Consider the following 12,239-nt stretch of genomic DNA (forward strand, 5'->3'; position numbering starts at 1 on the left):
TCAGCAGATTTCTCCTCTTCTGCAACTGTTTCACTTATTCCTGGTAAAACACGTGAACTGCATGTGCGCAAATCACCTAGCACTGCCTCAACATGCAGTGGATCTTTTCGGGAGCGTTGGGGATTGCCGTAGAGACGCGGTCGCTTTGCGTTTCTGAGATCACGTGTGCTATCACGCTAGACCCGTTTCCAGAGGGTCATGTGTTCAGTTTCATTCATTCATATGCCCCGCCTACATTGGGATCGTTTCTTCTGAATTTGTTTTCTGCAGCACTTTGAACCTTCGTTACTCCTCGTTTACTGATTTTGACATGGCTACGTCCTATGGAATTCGCTTCATCTCGCCCATTGGTCTTGTAAGAAAATCTTCTGTTACCGATTTCTGGAAAGTATTCTGACCTGTTTGTGCCCTGTGATTTGGTCTCTGTTCTTGCCCGTACTGTTGGCGACTCGGATTGCCTACAGACTATGTACCTCTTGCTCATCGTTTTGGAACTTTGCATTTTGTTTCCCGAAGCACCACGCTACGTCCCAAGTTCCTCTAGGACCACAAATACTGTGCTTGCTCCTTACTTCTTTCCACCTTTTTTCATCGATTGGAACATTGTGCTTGTTTGGACTAGAGACTGCTGTGTGGAGATTTAAGGCTTCCTCGTGCCGGCGGGTGCTAGGTGGAACTTTGAAACTTTGTCGCTTGGAGTTGAGACTGCCTCATGGAACTCTCTGTGTCCTCGTGAGAGCGGCTGTTAGGAGGAGCATCTATTGTTTTCTACACGACTTTCTTCTGTTTTCGATGGTATCTATGGATCATCTACACGTTTCGTAAGCCTCTTCCAGTACTTTGAACTGTGCATTGTTTATCTTGTGTAGTAAATGTTTAGTTCACTCACGACCCCTAAATCATTGTGTTGTACTTACTTTAGGATAACGCCTTTCCGAACACAGACAGGAATCAAGAACACATTCAGGGATTTTCCTGTTGGCACAAGGTACAGCTTACAACTGTTTGTTGCTAGTTGCACTTCATTGTATACTTTGTGGTGTTAACCTTGTATTTCCTTTACAGGCCAGCGGGATCCTGTGACGTCCATCCATCTTTGGGTCAGTCGACTCCTCAGGTGGTCTTTACGGACCCCCGAGAGGTACATTGGCAGAAAGAACATGTCGGCTACACCACAGGTTCAACTGCCGGAATGGACGTCCACCTTTGAAATTACAAGAGAGTTCTAACATACACAGGCAGCAATGGAAACCTACACAAGAGGACAGCAACCAGCAGTTGCCGGACAAGATGATACAACTATATAAGGGGTTGAAAACATTTGTGCTGCATTTACTCTGTACATATGACTTTAAGTGACATTTTTTTCATTTTTGCTACGGGCGCAGACCCAAATTCTTATTTTCTTTATGGGGGCAATAATCCCCATACCCAGTAAAGTGAGGGAACCATATCCATCCCCAGGACCAAACAACACATTTTGAAGGGCATTTAGCATCAGGAATTGGAAAAAAAGCCATAGCATTTATAGGCAGGTCAAAACATCTCCGCAACAGATTAACTTGCTGAGCTGTTTATGCCGCATTCTGCATTATGACTCTCTACTTCTCCCATTCTCACAAACAGCTTTGGCGTGTCCTTCAACCACCCCCCCAATCAAGGCTGAGGTGACATAAGGCAGCTTTCCGAAGAGAGCAGCACTTGCTAATTTTGCAAGACTCATGCTTACACTTCAGTAAGCCTGAGCCCAGCAGCTGAAGAGATAGAAGCCTTGCCAGGCCCTAGTGATCTGGAAAAGCGTGTCACTGAACCCAGATGTGTTCTTGGTGTGTGGTTGCAGAAACTCCACGGGGCAAAATGACCCTTCTCCCCCCGTTGTTTAAGAAGAACGGGAGAAAGTGACCCCTCTACCCCATGTACTCTGCACCTATGCCATACCACGAAGCGTTGCTGCACCAACAATTGAACCACCATCTGTGACTCACGGAAATCCTCAAGGATGCCTTTATGCTGTACACATGTCATGCACCATGAAATACGGCTACAACCGCCTAGGATGCCTCTTGCATCTCGGATCAGGGTTGAAAGCCTGAGATGGAAATGTTCGAGGGAGAAAAGACCGAAGATTATTTTTTCCGAAATAACCTGTCTTTTCTCGCTTGAACATTTCCAACTTGGCCCCTGACACCATCACAACCCAACCACGCTCCCACCATACCCCCACCACACCCCTACCCAGACCCCCACTCCTCTACTTACCTTGCTGCCGGCTTGCTGTATCCCTGCAATGTCTTTTCCCTTTCACTTCTGTGATCCAGAACTGGCGCTGCAGGGCCCTTTCCTTTCTTTTTTCTTTTTTCCGCAACTGGCTTCGGGGACACCCCTGCAACCCCCACTCAAAATGTAGTGAGCAAGGGTGCGGGGGACACCCCTACAGCCCCCGCCACCAAATGGGCGATTTGGTCAAACTTTTCGGCTGTTCGGTATTTTCGAACGGCCGAAATGTAGCCAAATCTCCCATTCGGACTTTTGAACTCAGTCTTTTTGTCCGATTCCTTGCAACTCACAGAATTCCTCAATGCTGCAATACGATACGCTGCATGCATGCTGTGCCTCGAATCCAGTGTTTACTGTGAATGGGTGTTTGTATGGGGTCAGCTCTGGAACTTATTTTTGACTCCCGGCACTTGTCTCGGACTCCTTTAATTATGAAGTGGCTGCATTGTAACCCCAAATGTGTCAAGACTGTAAGACTGTGGGGAGCAGCTGTGGGTGTTGGCAGCAGTGCCGGGGAACTGCCCACCCACATTGTCACAAGAGTTCTAGAGAATATTTGGGCCTGGGACCTTTTTTTTTTTTTTACAAATTAAGCACTGCTGTACTCAACAGAAGCAAATATATCAAAATCGTACGTTCTTACGATAAAGCAGGGTATACGTGAGGGTCATGATATTGGTTTATGTATATATGCTACACATTTATGTACAGCACTGCATACGACTATTACTGCGAAAAGTATTGCCGAATAGTTACCCACAGTTTTCGGCAGATATGCTTAACTCACAGAACTGACAAGGGTCGGTGCTTACAAAAAAGAACATTCTAGTCAGTGCCTAGAGCACCACAAGCAAAGGGGAAGGAGGAGGAGGAGCCACACTGGCCCTAAAATCATAATATCTGGCCTCATTCTAAAGGAAAGGTGAGCACATACATCTCTGCCCAATTGCCAGGAATATACAAGGTATTTGTTCACTCTATGTGAAGTATTAGTATATTCTATGGTATCATATCCCAGGTTACACCCGCAAACATTTGAGACTTCCAGCCCCATAAAATGTATTGCTTTCCTCAAGGAATCAGAACTGGCTCTAGTCTGAGTCCCTTTGCACTGGATCCAAGGCTCGCATGTCACACGAAGCCATCGCGTTGTGCTGACTTTTACAGGGAGCTTTCTGCACTAAAACTACCTGTGCGCAATACCACCCTCATGTGGACACTGAATTCGAACTCAAACATGGTTACGACATAATAACTCCCCCCCCATATCTCCTATGCATAAAGAGAGGCACCTACAAAAGGAAGCTGCATGGAGCATGAGTTTTAGTAATATCCACCCGTTATGGAAAGGAGGAAAAAATGATGTGAGACCTGAAATGTTGCAGTCTGATGGTCTTAGTTCGCGAACGGGATACAGTGAAAGGCAAAGTTCAGGCGGGCCTTATTCATTCGGCCCATGGAGCTACTGTGACAGAATGCTATCTAGTGTGGGTAGGATTGCTGGAGCTTCTTTGATATTTATTAACATAAAATGATGCAGGCAATTATTTTTCTAACAAGGATGTCTGCTAATAAGGCCCCGCCCCCTCTTTAAAAATACTCCATGTGCCTTCCTGTTACCAGTCTTGCAACGTCTGCAGTGCTTATTCTGCAGAAGCACAGAGCTGGGTAAAAGGTCGCCTGTGAATCTATGACAGCTTCTGGGACACAAAGCTCCTGCAAGGAGAGGTGGTATTTGAACTACCTCTGTTCTAAATTCTGATAATTGTATGCCTTATACAGTCTAGTGGCACATAAACCTTTAAAAGTAAGCCATGCCTGTTTGTGGCATGGTGGTTCACAGAACACACAATTATAAAGCCACATTTTGATTTCATACACGTGTCAGCTATGTGAGCAGGGTTTTGACAGGACGCAAGATTATTGGTGCATACGCTTAATGTCTCCACAGCTGCTGAGTGGAACAATAGTTAGGATGCTGTCCCTTTTGCTTTTCCAAGCAGTTACCTTTAAATAGAAAGATACCTCATCGTGTGCTGATTCATCTTTGACCATCAGAAGAAGAAGAAGAAAACACGTTTGGACCTCTGTTGGGAGTGCTGTCTATTCCAAAGTCCTCTGCCATAGAAATGAAGACAGAAGGCAACCAAGGAAGAGGAAAGCTGTATCCCCTAACAATCCCTGGGGAACAGTGGGGGTGACTGTTAGAGCATGGCATCACTCTGGCTGCAATAGGCCCAAGACCCTGTCACTGCGGATGAAGCAACCCCTGTCTGTGCCAACCAAGCTCCTTAGAGGGAGAGTGCAACAAAAGGACTCACCTTGTCCTGAAGTCCTTGGAGTGGGACTCCCAGCAAACCAGAAGTCCAAGATCAATTGAAATCCTGTTTCACCACAATGAGCTATCTGCGAGCCACTTTGACCGTGCTCAATGCCCTTGGAGTCGGCACAGGACCTGTGGTGCTGATTTTGGGACTCTCTGAACTTTGAGCTGTCATCTGCATCCTACGTTCAAATAAGGAGACACACAACTATGATTTAGTCAAAGTGCACCTGAACAAAAAGATCAGGTCCTCTAATCATACACGGAATGCAAACTTGATGATGTTGCAGTATCACAGGATAGCTAATTGAAGCATGAGTTGACTCTGTCAAGCACCCAAGAAAAGGACATACGGTACTGGGAAGAGGCCCAGTCGTCCTGATCCATTTTTGGGGCTATAGTAACTTTTAACCCTTGCCATCTCTGTTTTTTTCTTGTAAGACATCTCCTTCAACACTGACATTTCACCAATCGAGTGCCTGAACACCTCTGAACATCCCTGCCCATCTACCCAGACTTCTATTCTACAACAGTTTGCATTTTATGTGTTACTTTATGGGGTGGGTTTTTGCTTGTGTCAATATTTGTATGGAACCTTTGCTGGACATGCTTCTATTCTGGAGTTTTTGCACTATTGCTGTTTGAGTTTCTACTGTTATTAGCTCATACCCCTCCTGAAGACATAGCCTGCCCTCGGCCTTCTCTAACCACATCAAGTGTAGGAGATATATCTGTTGGGAGGTATCTTTGTCACCTTTAGGATTGGGATCATTACAGATTTAGTAGTAGTGTGGGAGTGGGTAGGTGGGGCAGCAGTGAGATTTGATACAGACTGCACCTAAAGGTTTCAGTAACTTGTTTCTGTTTTAACTTGACACAGCATGTGTGCCCAAGGATTGCTGCAGAGATCCTAACAATTGATCTTGGTGCTTGTGGTACTCCAGACATCATAGGGTGCCTTTGACTTGTTATGCATTGCAGTGTTGTAAACCAGCAGGTTGCCATGGGCTCCTACTGCTGGGAATTTCTTGTTTTTATGAGACCGTCTATTGCAGCTTCTTAATGAAGGTGTCTAACATTAAATTACAAACCTACCAACACGTATAGATACCGACAATAAACATGCACTGTTATGCAATAATTGAAGGCATGATTATAAAACATAATTCTGAAGTGTTCTATGCAGAACTCCAAATCCTGCAGATGAGATATATTACATTTCGTTGAGGTTTGTCCTTGTCCAAAAGGAAGAACATTGTGGTTAAAGAAAGGTGCCATGACAGAGCTAGTTGGCGGTGCCTCTTCTGGAGCTCTTGAAAGCATCGGCTGCAGGTCTGTTTATAGCGCAGGGATTGTATGGAGAGAAAAGTGGAAAAGGTGCACTTTTTAACAGCATAATCAGTGGTCTTTAGGTAACCGAGAGTGGCCTACTAAGTTTGGCAAATGTATGTGGTTAAGGGTTTGCATAGGGAAGAGGACTGTCGATTGGGAGTGTATGGCCTTGCAGGATATAATTATTTTTAGAATTGTAATTGTTCTTTTAATAACGAGTGCTTTCTAAGCGCAGGATCTCAGGATCGCTATGTACCAGAACCATGAGGTTGGGGTTCTCGATCAGTCTTGTAGGCAGAGGCCGGAGGTTACTGGCAGCTTGGCAAGTGTAGAGGTAGACCGAAATTTGGCTCACATACAGTGGCGGCTGGTGACTTTGTAAAGTGGTGGGGCGTCCATGATCTATTTCGAACTACTGAGTAAGCCCAAACACTAGTTTAGAAGGATGTTGCGGGAAGTTGACGATTCTGTCCACCACCAACCCCGAGAACATTTTGCAAACTGTCTAATTTAATGCAGATTTTCACACTAAGATTACCTAAAAAACACAGAGTTTGTGGCACTGATGATGCGCTCTTAAAACCAACCATTTAGCAACTTCCAGTCTGGGAAAGTGTCAGGATGCATTCCTAATGTCCCCCAATTAGTTTCTTTGGGCTTTTCTGATTCATTGGAATATTGTACAGAAGTATTTACTGCCCCAAGGCCTCATAAACTTGGCATTGCTTGTTTAAAAAACTTCTGAAAATAAAACCATAGTTGTCAATTCTCAGCCATTTCATAGGAGTTAAGCCACTGCAGACTTTTTGGTATTAGCCTAATTGATCGTTTATAATCGATCAAAATGGTACATTTGACCGAATTCGGCCAGTACTGTTCGATCGATTATAAAGCATACCGAACATGTGGAGCGGAGGTGGCAGGGGGTGGTCCCCTCTCCCCATGTTTGGTATTTTTGGCCTTGGAGGTTGCAGGGGGTCCCCTGCTTCCTCAACATGGGAGGTGGGGGACCGAAAAAGAAGAAAATTGACCATGCTGCGTCAGATCCGAACCACGTTAGAGTGACGGGTCCGACACAGGGTTGCGGGGGACCTCTGATCAAGCAGATAGGTAGGGGAGAAGGTGTGGAGGCATTTTGGTTGCATGTGTACAGGGATTGGGGTTGTTTCATGGCCTGGTAATTGTTTGCATGTGAACAGATTTATTTCAAACAGTTCACCACAAACAATTATCAGATGTAGAAACAACCCCAAACCGTCTTTTGACCAACAATATTTTGCATTCATATAGTGGTTGACCCATACCTATGTTGTGGAAGATTCAAAAACAAGCCTCAACATCATAAGTGCTGTTACCTGAGTTGAAGCCAGGGTTGGCTATAATTTGCCATCCTACCATAGCACCCAGTCAGCAGATATGACTGATGTCTTGTAAATATTTTCTTATTAACTGCCATGTCAGGTATGAAATATTGTGCTAGACCTGCATTCTTTTTAGCTTGCATTATTTTGCATTATGTCACTTTGAGTTTCCCTTTTCGCTTAAAAAAAAAATAGACTACAACTTGAGATCCCTGCAATGTATGCCCTCTCAATTTGTCCCATATCGGTTACAGTAACCTATCCATTCCTGACTTAAGTCATTGCCTTCTGATTTTTCTATTGTAATCCTGCATATAATACAGAAAAGCAAACAGTACAAGTACCAGAATGCAAAGAAAAAATAGAACTGGTGTGATAACAATATGTTATTTATAAAGAGCTTTTGCCAAAGCGCTTTACAGAGAACATATACATACAATTATCACCTGACTACTTTCTGCAATGACATTGAGACTTTACTTAATGTCATCCTGCCTTGCTCCAATCCTTTCTTGCTATTGGGCAACTTTAATTTACATCTCTCTGTTTCATGCCTCCTCTCCATTTCTTGCTATTGTTGACTCTTATTGTCTCTCTCCCGTTCCTACTCCCCGTTCTCACATCTTTGGATCCTCTTTGGATCTTATTCTTACTTCTTCTATGTCTACCTCGCATATTTCTATTTATCCTGTTTATTCCTCTGATCATCATTTGCTGTTTTTCTCTATCCTCCTTTTCTTGGCACTTGCTTATCCCCTTCTGTTCCTTCCCTTCTTTTCCCATTGCACTCTTCATAACTTTTAATACCTCACTCTTTGTATCTTCCTGTATTTCCACTCTTCCATCCCATTTTACTTTCTTAGCTCTTTCAATAGATGATGCTGTGTCAGCTTTCTCCACTTCCTTTTCTACCTCATTTGATACTCTATATCCTCACTCTAAATTTCCTCCTTCTCATAAACCTTCCCAGACTTGGCTTACTCCTTATCTTCGCTCTGTGCGAAGGGCTCTCCGTCGCTTGGTGTGTCGCTAGCATAGATCCCGAGTCCTTCTTTTCTTATCATATTTTATAATATGAGGTACTTCTTTCTTCTAAACATCTCTATTATTCTGATCTCTTTCACTCTCAATCATCTCACCCCTGCTGTCATTTCCAATCTCTTTTCCGTCTATTGGCTCCACCTCTGCCTGATCATTCCCTTCTCCCCACACTTACTCCATCTGACTTTGCTAATTTCTTCACTTGTAAAGTGAATTCTCTTAGTTCTGCCATTTCTCTTCTCTGCCTTCTTCCCCCCATGTTTCCTCTTCTCCTTCTACCGTGGTTCTTTCTTCCTTTTCACCTAGCTCTAATTCTGACACCTCTTTACTTATCTCCCGGGCTCATCCTACTGCTTCACCTAAAGATCTTGTTCCCTCTACACTTATTTGTAAAATCTATCCCGCTCACAATTCTTACATTACCAGTCTTTTTAATATCTCTCTTAAAACTTCTACTTTCCTTCTTCTATTTAAATATGCCATCATTCTTCCTGTCTTTAAAAAACCCTCCTTGGATCTTGCCATTCCTTCTAATTTTTGTCCTATTTCTCTCCTTCCTTACCTTTCTAAATTGTTGGAACGTCTTGTTTACTCCCAGGATCTGCTTTTGTCACTCTTAATCCTATTGTATCTTGTTTCCAGTCTGTTGTTTGACCCCTTCACTCTACGGAAACTGTTCTTCTTTCTGTCTGTGACTCTTCTTTCTGGTCGCTATATTAAACACTCATCTATTCTTGTACTCTTGGACTTATCCGCTGTTTTTGATACAGTGGATTACACATGACTTCTTCAATCCCTTTCCTCTTTTGGGTTTTCTGGTTCTGTAATCACCTGGTTTCAATCGTATCTGTCTAACCGCATTTACTCAGTATCTTGGGCCAGTGTTTGTTCTGATCCCCTTCCTCTTTCCAAAGGTATTCCGCAAGAGTCTGTTCTTGGCACATTTCTTTTCTCTTTTTATTCTTCTCCTTTGACTAATAACATCTCTTCTTTTGGGTTGTCTCATAATTTTTATGCTGATGACACCCAACTATTTCTATCTTTTACACCTACCGTACACATGGCTCCCTGCTATCAAAATCTGGATTGGGACCACTTTCTTGACCTCAGTCCTTTGAAGACTGAAGTTCTATTTTTCCCTGCAAATACCATTTCTCTGCCTGTTTCTTCTCCATTTGTCTTATTTTGCCCTTCTCATCAACCTTTTCCCACTACTGCCCACAATCTTGGCCTCCATATTGACATTAATCTCTCTTTCGCTCATCACATCTCGAACAAATCACACTCCTGTCATTTTAATCTTTTCAATATTGAGAAAGTTAGTCCTTTTCTAACTGTTAGTGTCACTAAGCTTCTAATCTCTTATTTAATCTTCTCCTGACTATTATATTGCTCTGTACTACTCTTTGGTCACCCATCTCTCATTTAGCTCCTCTTAAGTCTGTTTTGTATTCCTCTGTTTGTCTTCTGTATTCTATGTGTGACCCCATCCCTGCCTCTTTGGCCTCTCTTCTATTCGTTCCACTCTCAGCTTAAATTCAACCTTCTCTGTATAGTATTCGAAGCCCTCTATGGACCTGCTCCCATGTATCTCACCTCTTGTGTTTCCTTTTATGTTCTTTCTTGTACTCTTTGCTCTCAAACTCACTTTCTTTAAACGGTGCCTCACCCTCCACGTGCTTCTTGTTGCTTCTGTTCTTTTTCATTGTTGGCTCCTCCCTACTGGAATTCTCCCCCCTCTCTCTGCTGTCTATTCTCTCCTAGCCTACCTTTTGTGCTGCTTTGAAAACGTTCTTACTTCAGTTTAAATTGTATTTTAGTCTCATTGAAAGTTATATTTTTTATTGCATTATGCTTTTCATAGTAATTGTACTGTACACTGGTTTTGTACAGCACCTTGGCATAAGGCGCTATATAAATAACAAATACATACGAAATATGACTGAATTTGGCACTCATTTATCGACTTCGAGAGGACAAAGGACTGGGTAGGGTTTTCCAGGATTCGAACCTGCAGATCACACACTGATTGCAGCAGCAAGTGCTCAACCCGCAGCACTATCTTACCAAATGTGTGCTACTCATTCCTGGCTTGGGACACTAAGGGCCTCATTACGACCCAGGCGGTAAGGGGTTTACGGCAGCGTAAACAGCGCCGACCCTTACCGCCTGAGTACGAGGTCCCTTAGCGCCATGGAGGATTTAACACCTGCAGGTGTTAAAATCCATGGCGCTAAGGGACCATGGAGTTAATTACGCCACCGTAATTTACGGTGGCGTAATTAACACCTTCCCCACTCCCATTATGCCCTATGGGGCAAAAATGGGAATGGGGAAGGGTAAATGGGGATTGGGGACTTACCGCCCCGCCAACCTCGGAATGGGGCGGTAAATCCGCCAACCACCATGGCGTAAGCGTAGTTTACGCCATGGTGGTAAAGTCACGGCCCAGGCGGTAACTTACCGCCTGGGTCGTAATGAGGCCCTAAATGGTTCTTCCAATGGAACCAAAAATCAAAAGACGCACTTGTTCTTAGAACAATTCTACATTATATTAAATTGCTAAAATTGTATGTTGAATGCAATAAGAAGATGTTTGCATTTTGTGTCTGTGGGCTTCAATATTCTGTAAAATGTAGATGGGTTCAGCAACTTCACTTAGTGTGTCCCAGGAAAAATAACTGTAATAAACTACAAAGACGAAACAATGCACAACTGACACCACATGTGTCTGGTTTATTCCAAACGTACAGCACTTGTGCGCAAAATCCTGACTGAATGCACTGGTTGAGGAGTCCAGATGTCTCGTAGTGGCTGAAAAAGACAGCATCCACAAAGCTGTTAGAACGGGGCAGGCTAACAAGAACATTGCCGAGCAGTATTAGTTTCAGAGTGTGGGCTAACAAGAACATTGCCGAGCAGTATTAGTTTCAGAGTGTGGGCTAACAAGAACATTGCCGAGCAGTATTAGTTTCAGAGTGTGGGCTAACAAGAACATTGCCGAGCAGTATTAGTTTCAGAGTGTGGGCTAACAAGAACATTGCCGAGCAGTATTAGTTTCAGAGTGTGGGCTAACAAGAACATTGCCGAGCAGTATTAGTTTCAGAGTGTGGGCTAACAAGAACATTGCCGAGCAGTATTAGTTTCAGAGTGTGGGCTAACAAGAACATTGCCGAGCAGTATTAGTTTCAGAGTGTGGGCTAACAAGAACATTGCCGAGCAGTATTAGTTTCAGAGTGTGGTAATCACTGTCATCTCCAGATACAGTAAATGCATTTTCACGTTGGAAATAGTTGTATTTATTATTTACATCTAGCCCCTGCTGGGAGGGTTATCTTAAGCGAATCCCTTATGGACAGTCGATTCTGAAACTTGTATGGATTTAGAAATCCCAGAATGCTGAGACCTGTCGGATAAATACACAAAATGGCTGAACATGACCATAAGGACTGCTTTGGGACAGAGCACAGCTGCAATGAAGCAATTACAGATACCTGACCAATGGGACACTTCCCCATGTTTAATCTGACATGTGTTTTTATTAATTCATCATGCTATTTGAGTTCCCAGGAAAAGGCACCAAGTGACCCCCTTGAATGGGAAATCCTTCCTTGGCAATCATCTGGTGTTTAACAGGTGTTCGGTTTGTTGGGGGAAGTTGCTGACCTCCACATGCAACTGGGAGTAGTGTCCCAGGCATCAGTGTTAAATAGAGAACAGTTGTGCTTTCTAAGAGAGTGGGCGAGGAAAAGAGATCAAGTCCTCTGTGAACATTATATGACCTTTGAGACGATGCTTAGAGAGTGGCCTTCATTTATTTGGACTAGTTCCTGGCCTAATAAATGATACTGCATCTAAGCCGTTAGCGAGTAGTCCATGACCATGCCATAAGTATGTGGCTTCTG

The 12,239-nt window shown here is 43.6% G+C and overlaps 1 long non-coding RNA gene across 1 annotated transcript; it reads left to right on the forward strand.

Annotated features, from left to right (window-relative positions):
* The first annotated feature begins 242 nt into the window (after positions 1–242).
* On the forward strand, positions 243–10,554 carry LOC138467702 (uncharacterized). Its single transcript, XR_011268130.1, has 3 exons — positions 243–821; positions 923–988; positions 1,066–10,554. It is a non-coding gene; the product is annotated as an uncharacterized lncRNA (long non-coding RNA).
* Positions 10,555–12,239: the final 1,685 nt, after the last annotated feature.

The sequence above is a fragment of the Ambystoma mexicanum genome, chromosome 4q, assembly GCF_040938575.1.
Source record: "Ambystoma mexicanum isolate Mex_15411 chromosome 4q, UKY_AmexF1_1, whole genome shotgun sequence".
Classification (NCBI taxonomy): Eukaryota; Metazoa; Chordata; class Amphibia; order Caudata; family Ambystomatidae; genus Ambystoma; species Ambystoma mexicanum.